The sequence below is a fragment of the Thamnophis elegans genome, chromosome 4 (genome assembly GCF_009769535.1).
Source record: "Thamnophis elegans isolate rThaEle1 chromosome 4, rThaEle1.pri, whole genome shotgun sequence".
In the NCBI taxonomy this organism is placed as follows: domain Eukaryota; kingdom Metazoa; phylum Chordata; class Lepidosauria; order Squamata; family Colubridae; genus Thamnophis; species Thamnophis elegans.
In genome coordinates, this window is record NC_045544.1 from 75,766,003 (window position 1) to 75,780,223 (window position 14,221).

At 37.9% G+C, this 14,221-nt stretch overlaps 1 protein-coding gene across 3 annotated transcripts in view; it reads left to right on the plus strand.

Annotated features, from left to right (window-relative positions):
* Nucleotides 1-14,221, plus strand: part of LTBP1 (latent transforming growth factor beta binding protein 1) — a 216,204-nt gene that overhangs the window by 45,101 nt on the left and 156,882 nt on the right. The window lies entirely within an intron of this gene.

Here is a 14,221-nt window from a genome sequence, read left to right on the forward strand (position 1 = left end):
CTTACAGTAAAGTAGAATTAGTTCAACTTGTCGCGTTTTCTGTGGTTTATCTGGGAGGGTGACAAGGCACATGATCAAGGTCAATGCTTCTATATTGAAAAGGGATGGCATATTTTTTGTGCTATTTTGAGCTGGAGAACAGATGAAAACTATAATAAAAGTTCTCAGTGCTCTCACCTGCATTCCCTTGTGTCCCTCCCTCCCCTAAATATTAATGTGACCCCCTTAGTCCTAAAAAGCTTATTTATCTCTGATTAGCCAAGAGTTACTCTGGCATGTTTCACAGGGCACCCAATTGGTTTCTAAGAAGTTGGAGTAATATTTTGAGCTGTAAATGACATATCAAAGACTTCTTTCCTACTAAATGATCGTGTCCTGCAGCTGACTGAGATCATTAGCAAAAGTGGCTTCTCATAAGCTTGCCTTCTAATCTTTGACAGGTGGGGTCCTGGAGATATGTGGTATGCCCCAAATATGGTTTGTTCGATTGGTGTCATCCTTGTATATTTCTGCTTCTGAGAAAAGTTTCATTTGACCTTTAAGCAGCTGATTATTTCATTTGTTCTGGATGAAAAGTTTCTCCTGATGCCCTACTTAACATGGTCTCAGACTCTAGGCTGCATAGATTTTTTTTTGGGGGGGGGGAGAATTTACAAACGGCACTTTTTCCATTCCTGAATCCATGCAAACTCTTTTGAAGCCAACTAATGCCGTCATGTTTACCACTGTAGATCTTGGAAAGCAAGAAAAGGGCAAGGAATGAGCCAAAGCTCTAAGCGATTATTGTCAAAGAATAGCTGCAAAACCACCAAGCCGCCCTTCCTTCATTGCATTTAAAAACCTATTTTTACCTGTGAGGGTGAAAGGGAGAATGCTGTTGGTACTTGGCCAGTCAGACGTTCCCCTCAGCAGCTGTAACCATAGTGACACATTGAAGTGGATGGAATTGGGAGGGAGGAGTGTAAATTCTAAAGTAGGCTTACAGACAGACACCAGAGGTCAGAATAGTAAAAGTTGCCTTAGAAGAGAAGAGGTGGTTCTGAAAGAACCAAAATCCCATCATCCTCAGCCATGCATAAAGCAGAGGCACTTGGACAAAAAACAACTCTTTTCCAATCAACAGCATGGCGCTCTTTGCAGCTGGATGATTGTTATAAAAGAAAAGGGTGGGAGGCAGAAATCTTGTCAATTTCCCCTCAGCTTCTTCTCCCTGTCTATCACCAAGGGAACAGTTGCAAGAATCTGCAAAGAGACCAAACAGACTTAAACCCTATCACATTTGAAAGTGAAACCAGCAGGATACAGTGCCCAAGGATATGCAAAAATGATCTAAACAGTTCCTGTGAAGTTTGACCTGTGAAGCTGCCAAGGCACCTTTCCCCTTTAAGGACCAGTGCATCGAATGCTAGCTGAATTGAAAGTGTAAAGTTGGGTGGGAAGAGAAACAGTGTGAAAGCTCTGCAGGGCCTTATTCAGTGGTGGTATTCAATTTTTTTTTTACTACCAGTTCTGCTTGGTGGGGGTGGCATGGCTTGGTGGGCATGGCAACGGAAGGACCTGTAAAATTTTCATTCCCATCCCACTCCAAGGGAAGGTTACTGCAAAATCCCCATTTCCTTCCGATCAGCTGGGATTCGGGAGGCAGAGAATAGATGGGGGTGGAGCCAGTCAGACCTGGTATTTACCGGTTCTCCGAACTACTCAAAATTTCCGCTACCGGTTCTCCAGAACTGGTCAGAACCTGCTGAATACCACCACTGGCCCTCATTGCTGCAAATAGAAACTTATTTTTGGTTATTGCACAAATATATTCGTTCAATTGAACACAGATCATGAGAACGGAGAGCTCTAGAGAGCATTCTGGAGTAATACAAATAGCCTGTGTAGAAACACTCTTAGTTTTCCCTTTGAATAATTAATTGCTTTTATGTGACTCACTTGTTGACCAAAAGGTGGAATGAAATTTAAAATAAGCTTTTAAAACATTCTTAATATCTAAGAAATAGTTTTGTAGAGAGAAACCTACACAATGACGGAAAAAGTTGTAGTATTCAGCTGTATCCTTTTGATCCAACCTGCACAATATTTTATTTTCTTTGGATTTTTCTGGGCAAATATTTTATTTTCTTTGGATGAAAATATTTTGCATCATATTACTTTTCTGTTTCCCTAGCCCATCCATTCATCTTTTGTTTGTGTCATATCCATACCGTAGTTGTTTCCCTTGCAAATATGCCTTTTTTTTTGCTTCTCCCTATCCCTGTGGAACTTCCAGATTCCACTTATCCCCCCTTCTCTGCTTCAGTCCAGTCCAGTCCAATTCCTAACTCTTTCGTTGTATATAGCAGCTGTCCCCAATTTAATAGTATTTGCAGAAATGTTGGCAAATCTGGCCAACATCAACACACATTTACCCTACAAGGGACTCCAACTACACAAGCCTAAAGCTTAGGAGAAAAAAAGAATTTTTAAATTTTAATTTAAAGTTATATTCAGTCCAGAGGTGGGTTCCTGCCAGTCCTAACCTCTTCTATAGAAAAGGTTCCACAAATCTACAGTGCGGTTTAGAACCGGTCCCAGCTCCCTCCCCCCGCCCGTCCACACATCATCAAGATGCAGAGCTAGAGAAGGAATGCTGGGAGTTGCAGTCCCCAAGTCTTAAAGCTATCAAGTTTGAACACCCCTGCTTTTTTTTAAAGGGTTAGGGGTACAAGGGTCTTGTAACTTGACAGCTTTAAGACTTGCATGCTTCAAATGAGTTTCTGAGCCAACATTTTGGTTTCTAAGCAAGAGCATTGTTAAGTGAGTTTCACTACATTTTACAAGTTGGCCACACCCACCCAGTCACATGATTGCCAAGCCACTCCCACACAGTCCCATGGCTGGCAAGCCACTCCCACCCAGTCACATGGTCGGCAAGCCACTCCCACAAAGCAGGCCACACTTACAGAAGAGGTTCTAAAATTGTTTGAAACCCACCACTGATTCAGTTCGTAAATTTCATTTGAGATACAGTCAATAGCAATATATAAAAATAGGAATATTAATTTTTCATTAGACAGAACAAGGAGAAATTTCCAAAATCACTTGGATGGCCATCCAGGAGACAAGTTATGAAGAACTCTATTCCTGTGAAGTTTCCAAGAGTTGGCCTAATTAATTTACAAGCCTCCAGACAAAGTTCAAAGAAAACACATTCATTTATTAGGACTAACATCTTGGCACGGACTTCTGTGGAGCCGAAACTAAATCCCACTTAATGGCATCTGAACTTTACCCCTGTGTCCCCTCCCCTCTGGTTGAGGTCATTAATCACATTCGCCAACAGGACGTTACGGCAGGGTTTGGGATATGTGCATTCACACCCCAGTACAGAAATATGAGACTTTTACTCTGGCCAAAAGTATGCATGGCATCCCCCCCTCCTCAAGTTGATAATAGTCATGGAAACGCTTTAGACATTGACAGTTCAGTTATAGCACTAGCAAGAGCACATAGACTTATATACCGCTTCATAGTGCCTTTACAGCCCTCTCTAAGCAGTTTTACAGAGCCAGCATATTGCCCCCAACAATCTGGGTCCTCATTTTACCCACCTCAGAAGGATGGATGGAAGGCTGAATCAACCTTGAGCCAGGTGAGATTTCAACTGCCAAACTGGCAGCCGAAGTAGCCTGCAGCATTGCACTCTAAACACTGCGCCACTGCGGCTTATACGTCTGAACACCTGTGGGGACAGTTTGCTGAGTGCATGGTGAAACAGAGTTGTGAATTTGAAACCTTTTTATCCTCTGGGGCAGCCCAAAGATTAGATGATGGACATGCTGTCATAAATTATTTCTTTTTACTAGAACTACGGTATTAAAAAAAGGTCTTACCTGGCACCACCAGTGTGACTTACAGACAAGAGTGGTCGAAACTGCTTTTTGCTTGTTGAGATCTATCCAAAAACAAATTTTGACAGATTTAAAGACTTGGATCCAACTTGAGGCTCTTACAAAGTTAGGGAAGGTTTTTAGCCAGTGTTTCATTGTGGGAGTCTACTAATATTGGTTTACGTAGAATCTAGAAAATGGGGTTTCTATGCAAAAGCTTTTTGAAGCAATGACCATGTTTTGTATCGAGGTTGATACAAAATCACAATGTATCGAGTTTGATATGAATCACAATGTTTATGAAACCTTATACTTTATAATTTTTATATATGCATTATAATTTTAAATAAAAGGAAATGGGGAAATTAATAAATATAATAAAATAGCATACATATCAATTGTATTTGATTGAAATCAAATAAATTAATGGTTTAAAAAAGTTGCTATTGATTTTTCATGATAAAGTGTTGGGAAGTCCTCTGCCAATTGAGAAGCAATAACTGTCAAGTTCATTTTTATTTTAGCTTTGGTGGGCTTTGTAGGGAATTCCTAGAGAACGCCTGTTAAATGTTTCTTGCACTAAAAGTGAAGTTCAAAGGCAAACCTTCTTTTTGATGCTGAAAGGGGCAAATTACTGAAAGTTACTATATAATTTTTGCCAAGTTGTTTGACTTATTATGAATGTTACTGTGGTTTTCTCATTTCAATAATAGTCCCAGTGTTTTAAATTAAGGATGACTCACAAAGGATTTTATATCTGATCTAATATCCTGTGTAATATGCAATGTAATGTAGCTGAAATCCATGTCATTGTTTCATTTTAAATATCTTGATCAACGTCTTTGTAAACTGTTTTCTAGTGATTTTAGTTAGTATATATAAGCACAGGTTTTATCTATATGCAGACAAATTTTAACTATCAAAATAAAGAACATATTCTAGAATTCACTACAATACTCCTATTCATTCTTTTTCTTTCATATGGAAAACACTGAGCTAGCCTGAACTTTAAATGAATGCCCAATTGTGTGACCTGTATTCTGTTGTAAATTTCTCATTGAAGGAATAATACAAAATTCTGTACGGAGTATTGTTAGGATTTTTCAATTTTATGCTCAAAGCATCTTTTTTTTTTCAAGATGCTTTCACTTACTGTTTTTTTTTAAATGTCAGTAGCATATGTTTTATATGGTATCTGGCTTTGCTTTCACATAATACTGTATATGGAATAATCTGCAGGAATGTGTAGAAATAGGATTTGGTTCAGAAAATTGTTTGTGAAATGAAGTTTGCAGAATTTACAATGAATCAGATATCCTACCATATTTGGTCAGATCTGTTGTCCAAAAAAATATGTGCTTCTTCTCTAGTGTATAGTGCAGATTGTTTATTTGTTTTTTGGGATTATCAAATGATAAAAGAGGCACACTATCCCATTTAAGGCACATTTTTCCACTGAATCTCCTAAATTTGCTTTGTTGCATGGACCTGCTACTAATTCAGCTGTCACTAATTCAAAATTCTATGTGGAAAGTCTTCTTGGTCATATGTTTCATGGTTGTAGTTGGACATCAATTAGTTCTGGGTATGAATTGACTCTCTTTAAAAATGAGAATGCCACTTCATGAGCAAAGAGATTGTAGTTGGATAAGCTAGTTCTTTTATATCTTCAACAACCAGATTTTCTTTAAAAAGAAACAATAGAGCTGATTTCATCTCACATGTATTTCCCCACATTTCACATATCTACACTTTATGATCTGTAGTTCTGTTTGAAGGAATACTCTCACATATGTGCAAAATAGTAAAGTATTTTTATATATACATAAAATCCATTTTTAAGCTCTTGTTGCCATCTGGAGTGCCTAGGCTGGATTAGATTCCTTCATATAATGAGAGCTATGTTCGGTTTAGAAATACTTAGCCTTGTTTTATTGCCCTTTTTTCATTAGGCCTTTGCTGTTTTGAAAATAAAAGGCTTAATCCTATTTAACATCCCAAGACACGCTCTTACTTCTTAAAAATAATACTTTAGTCCATGTGTATATATCAGGGCCACTCCAGGATTGCTAAACACCTTTTCACTAATGGTGATGTAAGATTCCTTTTTCCAATATTTTTCAGCGGGGCTGTTTCAGTGTACTGTATTTTAATACTTTTTAAATGAATTCTGGTCATGATGTACCATTATGAGGAGATAATAATCTTTGTTCAGCAATGAAAGGAACATGATGTATAATCCAGAACCAGCCCTTTAATTATACACCATCTATTTTGTGCTATGAATGCCATGTATTTTGCCATATTCATTGCAAGACCCCCCCTATGCTAAATGGCTGTTTCGTGTTGTCCCTGATGTAGTTGTTTACTGTGAAAATGAAACAAAATGCCAGGAGTAGAATTAATGGACGCATTCACCATCCACTATCTCTGGCTGCCCACAAACTCATGACCATGTTCTTGTACAATAGATTTGTCCCCAAAGGGTCATGCTGTTGTATCAGTTTGTTATAGTGATGATTTATAATATACTTACTGGGCAGTAAATTGGGTAGCATATGTGGAAGGTAAAAAAACCCTGGGTATTTCTAGATGGAAGATTAACTAAAATTGCAAAACCTGAAGCAGAGGTATGTAAAAAGCAGCTATTTTACTTTTAGCAACAGATGGAAGCGACTAATATTGCTTCGGCTTTATTACCGTTGTTGTTAGTTATGAAGTCATGTCCGACCCTTCGCAACTCCATGGACAACATTCCTTCAGGCCTTCCTATCTTCTACCATCCTCTGGAGTCCATTTAAGCTCACACTTACTGCTTCGATGGGTCTATCTAGCCACCTCATCCTCTGTCGTCCCCTTCTTCTTTTGCCCTCAATCTTTCCCAGCATTGGGCTCTTCTCCAGTGAGTCCTTCCTTCTCATTAGACGGCCAAAGTACTTGAGTTTCATCTTCAGGATCTGGCCTTCTAAAGAGCAGTCAGGTGTGATCTCCTCTAGGACTGACTGGTTTATTACTATTAGTACAGTTCTTTAGAGGGACTTTATGGAAAAATATGGAAAAAATAAACTTTCTAAATGTTATGCTGATATAATTGAAGTTTGAATTAGAAATCAGCTATATGTAAAGTTGGATAAAAGACATTTCAGAGCCAACAATGTCTTCTAATTTGTTCAACTGCAATCCTGTCAACATTTCATAGTCCTAGAATTTCTAGGGCCTGCAAATTAAATGAGGTTGTCAGTGGGTTTTCCCCCCTTCCTTGTCCAAACTGTGGTTGTATAACTTGTATTATAGTGTCCTCATGGGCCATTATGCTAATATTATATTACTACATTTATTTATGTTTTTGCTCTTATTGGATTTAATCCTCTACAGAATGCCTTGGAAATGGGCTGCTGCATAAATTGATATAATAAATGCTAATATGCCTCCTCTTCTTCTGCATCAGACATTGGAGCATAAATTTGGATAATTTTCATATTGAAGGGTTGTTTGCAAAATATAATTGGTATTATTCAATTGTTGACTTCCTTGGGCCCAAGTAGTGTCTTTGCAATATTTCCCTGATACTATTATTTGTTTTTTGGGGGGACCTGATAAGTAAATAGTGTGATTTTTCTGACTGAAAGTGTCCAATTCCGGCGTCGTTCAATTTGTTGATGCCTAAAATGATATGTATAATTGATTCATTCATTTTTTACTGTGTTGAGCTTTTCCAAGTACATGCTTGGGGTGTGTGTGTGTGATGTTGGACTCATAGCTCCTGTTCAAAGAGCTGGTATAGCTATAGCCAAGGGGACTGTTGCATAAGTACTTCTAGTGTGCCACTTGTACCCTTAGGTGGACCAGGTGGGCCTTCAAACAGTCATTCACACCTAAGAAAGCTCATAAATGGATTAGTATTTTTACATGAAGCATACGTTACATGAAGCTACACTGGACAGCCACTTAGAAGCTATAGCTGGGCAGAATGCAAAAGCATGGGCGGTGGTGGGCATACTTTCTTATGCTTAAGTAACAAAATGTACTGTTACCAATTAGCTTCTAGGTGCTGGTTATCTTTACAAAGCTCTTTGTGCTATGAACTTGATTATTTGTGGAATTACTAATCCCTGGTTCTTTCTGCTTGTCTAGTGTGATCGGGCATTAGGTACGTTCTTCTTCTTATGGAAAATGGGCAGTCTTCTCTTTCATATTGCTTACTCTCTGGAGATCCAGATGGTCCTATCCTGATGAGGATGCTATTAAAGACTGTATATTCTCCCATGACCTGGAACAAAATAATGATTGAGCCTCTGCTGGATGTGTATTTGGTTATAGGTTGGTGCTGATTAGTTTTTATCCTTTGTAATTTTTTACTTTTTTAATTATAAGCTTCCATGTTTCCACTGTAATTCAATCTTTGCAACTTCAGATTTCCTTTCCTTTCAGAGTAATGTAACAACTAGTTATCCAAAAGGCTTTAATCTAGCTGTGTCATAAACACTATTAGTATTCCAAAAGATCTTCGGCTATTCTTCAACAGGATGAATGCCAACCACCCCAAGAGGCCCATGATTCATCATTATATTGCCAGTTACTTTTACCTTGTCTATTCATATAATCTCCTTGGTAAAATAAAGAAGCGGTTTATCATTGTTTGCAATTGATCATCCACCTCCAGCATCTTCCTATATGTTACCCAATACAGAATAGATGTTGCTTCTTTAGCTGGGATGACTGCCACACCTTGAATAATCTTGCTAGAAGAAAATATTTTTTGATCTAAACCAGTGGTGGGTTTCGGATCCTTAGCGCCTCTGCGAGCCTCAGCAATGCTCCAGCTGCTCAGCACAAGCACTGTACACGCCCTGCGCATGCGCAGAAGTGCCGAAGACTGGAACAGTATCCGGTGCTCTGGACAGACTCCAGTATGCCCGTACCGGGACGTACTGCCTGCAACCCACCACTGATCTAAATGCCTGGAATACTTTGCTCATCCCCCACAGGGGCACCCCAGCCCCGCTGCACAAATCACAGTGAGGAACATACAAAACTGAAGAGGACACTTTTTAAAAAAATACCTAGGTCTGAATTATTTGTTCATCCTCACATAGTTCCCTGAATGGGGCTTTGTCCAGCTACTGTATTAAAGAAACTGTTTTATTTTATAGGTAGAAAGATAAGTGTGGAATATGAAAGTACACTAATAGATAAGATTTTTAAAGCCATTGATTTGGGTTGGTGACAGATGGTGATTATGACAGATTTTCAGTATCATTCACCATTGTATCATACTAGAGAAGCTTTTCAGCTGTTTGAACAACATAATGGGTCACTGTAGCCCACTTTGAAGCAGGATTTATGGACAGGTGGGGGAGGAAATTACTTGAACTTCAGAAACTTAAAAGTCAGTTCCAACAAGGCACAATTGTTGAGCGTTGGGCCATTATTTGTGAGAAATGATGCTCTGGTTTTGGAACTACATTCTTCTTTAGCCTGGGTATTTTCTAGTTGTGTCATCTGTAGCTCCAAGAATTTCACAGCCAATGTGTCTGTTGTTGAGAATTCTGGAAAATGAAGGTCCCATCTATGGTCCCTAAGTTGTGGAGGCTTGCATGAAGAAAGGCCTCTTGATTTTGCTCAGTGTATTTCGCTGTGAGTTCCCATCATCTTGTCGGAAGTTAGCACCCACCCCTCTCCTGGGAAAATGAGATATTTTAGGAAATATTAAAAGGGCAGAATATAAAGGGAGGCAGAAACTCAGCCCCCCACTTTTGTCAATGGGCCATTAAGGCCTGACCCAGTCTATTCTACATAACAAAGATCTACCTCCTTCATGCAGAGTCATAATAGGAATCCCAAAGCCCTTTCATTACATCATCACCCAGCAAGAGTCAACCAAGCATGGGACTCAAAAACACAACCTACAAAGTTACCCCTGCATGGCCCCATGGGAGTCTGACAACCAATCAGAATACAAGCTCAAATTCAAATCCCAACAGAGGAATAAATCTCTCTCTCTCTCTCTCTCTCTCTCTGTCTGTCTCTGTCTGTCTGTCTGTCTGTCTCTGTCTCTGTCTCTCTCTCTCTCCCTCTCTCCCTCTCTCCCTCTCTCCCTCTCTCTCCCTCTCTCTCCATGTGCCTTTTTGGCTGGAATTCTCAAGCTATGTGGTCCTGTTCACCATTAAAGCCATCTTTACAAACATCCACCATTGTTTCCAGTGTCTTTCTCCCCACTTGGAACTGAACCCAGATGGACATTTCTTCCAACAATCTGAAATGAGGGGATCTTTCTTAGACAATGTTTTGCTGTGGAATTTTCTGTTTCCAAAATGGCTTGCCTGTTTAGTGTTTTTATAGGTGTTGTGACCTCTGATGTTTAGTTTCAATCGTCTTGATTATATTTAGTTTCACTTTTTATTGTGTTTTATTAAAATGGTTGGGCATTTTGCATTGAAGACAAATATAGAAAGGTTTAACTGAACATTTACATACATTTTTAATACCAAAAGTATATTGGTGAAGGAGGAACTTCCTGCTTTTTTTTTGACTGATTTAATTTTTTTGACAGATTTAATCTAAAATGGCTTTAAAAATTTTACCACTTTATGACTCATCTAGGAGGGTATAAAAGCTGTAATCTATATAGAAATGAAAGTGAATCGGGGTTTTTTTTTTGAGGTTTTCCTCAACAGATGTGTTAGTAGATTGATTTAATTTCTGTTGTTCATTCTCATTAAGACGTTGAGTATATCTTCATTTTGCCTGATGTTTGGGCGTTCTTGGCAAGCAGATACGGGTATTGAAATATATAAACTTGATCTATTTCCTTTGTGCAACAACTAGAACGGTTTATATTATACAAGTGTGATAAGATTCTGCAAGGAGAAAGTAGGAAACAGTAAAAAAAAGTTTTTACATTGCTGAAATAATCACTTTTTCTAGAATATGCTCAAGTGTATGTGTAGTGCCTATAATAAACTACAAATAGATTAAAGCTATAGGCTTTAATCCTGTGAAATGTTTGCTCTGAAAAATAGACGTTTATATTGTGCTTTTCTTTATGAAGCAAATACAACGGATTTACAGATCAATAATAATTTTCCTGCCAGTCCAGGTAGCTGACCTTTCTTAGTATTGAAATGATAGATGGTGAGATGTAGTAGATAAATTGTCAGACTAGGAGTAGATTAAAAAAAAATCCACCTTCACCTCACGGAAATACAGGAGTGACATTGGGACAGCCACTGTCATTTAGCCAACCCTATCTGACAGGGTTATTGCTATGGGGCAAATATGAAGAAAAAGGCCCATTGAATTATTGGAGGCGAGTCAAGTGATAAACCTACCTCTAACAAATGTATTGTTGCAGTTAGTGCCACGGGGACTTTATATGGGCAAATCTATTTATTTGGCTTCTTAAATTTCTTATCTTTTACAGTGAGACTTCCTTTAGTGTAAACTGTGCCAGTGTAAACTAAGTTATTAGTTTAATAAAGTGATTTTAAAGTTACCACAAAAATATAAATGTATATATGTGTTTTTGCACTTTGCCCAATGTACAAAACTTTTGCAAACATTTTTTGTACACATTTCAGTATAGCATTTTATCAATTTATACACTTTTGCATGTGCATTTTCCTAATTAACATGAACTTTTAATTAGTGAACTTTTAAAAACTTTACGTATTAGCTAAAACATGCCACATAAGGCATGTTGCATTCCAGTGTAAACTTTTAAAATGTCTACTTCAATATCTTTACTTCTCAATGGTAGTCCCATATTTGTGGAGGCTTAAATGCTAGTGGGCTAGTGGCACAGTGTGATGGATTATGGAAAATGGATGTTCATATTAAATAATATTTATATCACACTTAAAAATGAGGAAATAGAATGGAAATAAAAGAATAGCGGATGATAGAAATGTATAAATGAGATATGGCTCTAAAAATAATTTATTTTTAAGAGCTGAGGGGGCACAGTGGTTTGAGTGCAGTACTGCAGGCTATTTCAGCTGACTGCTATCTGCAATTTGGCAGTTCAAATCTCACCGGCTCAAGGTTGACTCAGCCTTCGGTACTTCTGAGGTGGGTAAAATGAGGACACAGCCTGTTGGGGGGAAATATGCTGACTCTGTACACCGCTTATAGAGGGCTGTAAAGGCACTATGAAGCAGTATATAAGTCTAAGTGCTATTACTGTTTTTAATTATAGTTTGTGCATTTTGTAGAGGGATAAGACAGACTTTTCCTATATGCTTCCATTTGCTAATTGCCATCAAAATAGTTCAATTTGCCTCAGCTCAATGCTGGCCAGGAATTTAGGGGCAATATTTGTTTGGTTCAGCTTTCACATAGTGGACAATCAGATCCCCCTGATGTTGTCTCATCCCCACTAATATTTTATTGGTGGGTTAGTAAACATTTCCATTACACTATCATGATATAATACTAGTTGTTGGTATGCCTGATTATTTATGTTGATGAAACTCTATTACCCCATTTGAATAGAATAAATAGGTTTGCTGAACTAGATCGTAATTTCTAGTTGTTTGTTTTATTATATTGAGGTCACATCAATATTGACAGTTATTTTTAACTTTGTGGAGATAAAACAATTGGGAATCAATAATAGTTGTTTATATGCAAAGAAATTATCTTCAGTTGAAGAAGGCACAGCTAGTGCCTTTACTTTATTAGTCTAAGTCTTGTGGTATTGTTTTAATTTAATCTTATTAGGGGTCTCAGTGTGTAGGTGCCTCTGCTTTTTCCCTCTTGATCGATGGGCAGTAACTGCTGCTTAAGATGATAATTTGAACTAGGCTAATATATTTGGGAATTCAAGCATGTACTGCTTTGAAGTCTGTAGGAGTGGGAGGAACAAAAAAAGTCTATAGCAGACATCCAATAATGAAGCATGTTAAATCAAAAGAATTAAACTCAAAGTTTAAGGATGCAATTTCAAACACCTTATAGCCTCTCTCATACATGTGTGTGTGTGTGTGTACACACATATGCATTTACACAGACATCAGTCACATACTTTTTCAAGCCATTCCATTTTTCTGCCTTTGCTGAAAGAATTTTTCTGCCTTCCCACAGAAAGATTACCATCTTACGTTTTTTATATATAAAAACTGTAGCTTTAATGTGTTGCCATCTGTGTTTTTTAGTGGAATTGTTTTGTTGACTTTGTCAGTTGGACCAATCTGAAGTGTATTGTTAAATAAATATGGAATATTTAATTATATCAACAGAAATCCAGACCACTAATTTAGAGCAGTTCGGAATACATTGACTAAGAATTGGACATACCCCATGGAATTTTTGCTTTTCATTTATTTATTTTTGAGTGACTGGTTTGTTTGTTTTTTTGAAATGCTTCAAATTTGGCAACATCCTGGGTAGTGTCCTATTTACAGGTGCTCTTGGTTGGACAGTGTGTTTGTGTGTGTGTATCTGAATTTGAAGTAGAGGGCAGGAGTTTTTAGTTTTCTCAAATGCAGAGTTTCTAGCCAGACAAATTTTTAAAAAGGCAAAAAAAAAAAAAAAGCATTTGTAGAAGAAACTAGAGATTTTCTAAACAGCCAGAGGAATGACTTATAGACTTTACATTTACCTAATGCAAATAAGAAAACAACCTATTCCTAGACTCCTGGTATGCAGTCTGGGGTTTTGGTCCAGAGCACTTAAAAAAAATATAGGCGAAGTAATTTTGGAATAAGAATGCCAAGTTATTCCAGACATTGTTGGTTCAAGCCTGTGTCTGAAATAGCTTATAGTTGCTTCTTGCGAGCTGATATTGGACCGAAGTTAGACCTATTTTTACAGCAGAACAGCAAGATTATTGTTCACATAGTTTATCTGTGTTGATCCCAAGATTGAGGCGAGGGATACAGTATTCCTTGCCTAGATTTGTTTGCATATCCCTTCATTAAAGGGTAACAGATTGGGCAGGGGGGGAAACAGACTATACACCATTTAGTTTCCTAAGTAAGGTTAAAGGATAGCAACTGTGATATTTGTATGCTTTACAAACCTAGGACATCAGCAGCTGATTGACAAGCAGCAAATTCCTAGGCTGAATTCCAAAAAGAAATTTTTCATTTGTGCAAGTAGTCCCAAGTGTCTACTTTTGCAAACAATCATGTTCGTTGAGCCAAGAATATGTGGCACTCAATTACTGCAACTTTTAGAGTCTCAAAAGTTAGTCATTTTCTGACTATGTCGTTGGGACTGTAAACAAGTTGCTCACCTGGGAATTGAATTGGATAAGATCTACACTAGAATAAGGTGACCAGACGTCCCGATTTTGGCGGGACAGTCACAATTTATAACAATTTGTCCCGTGTCCCAGGGCATTT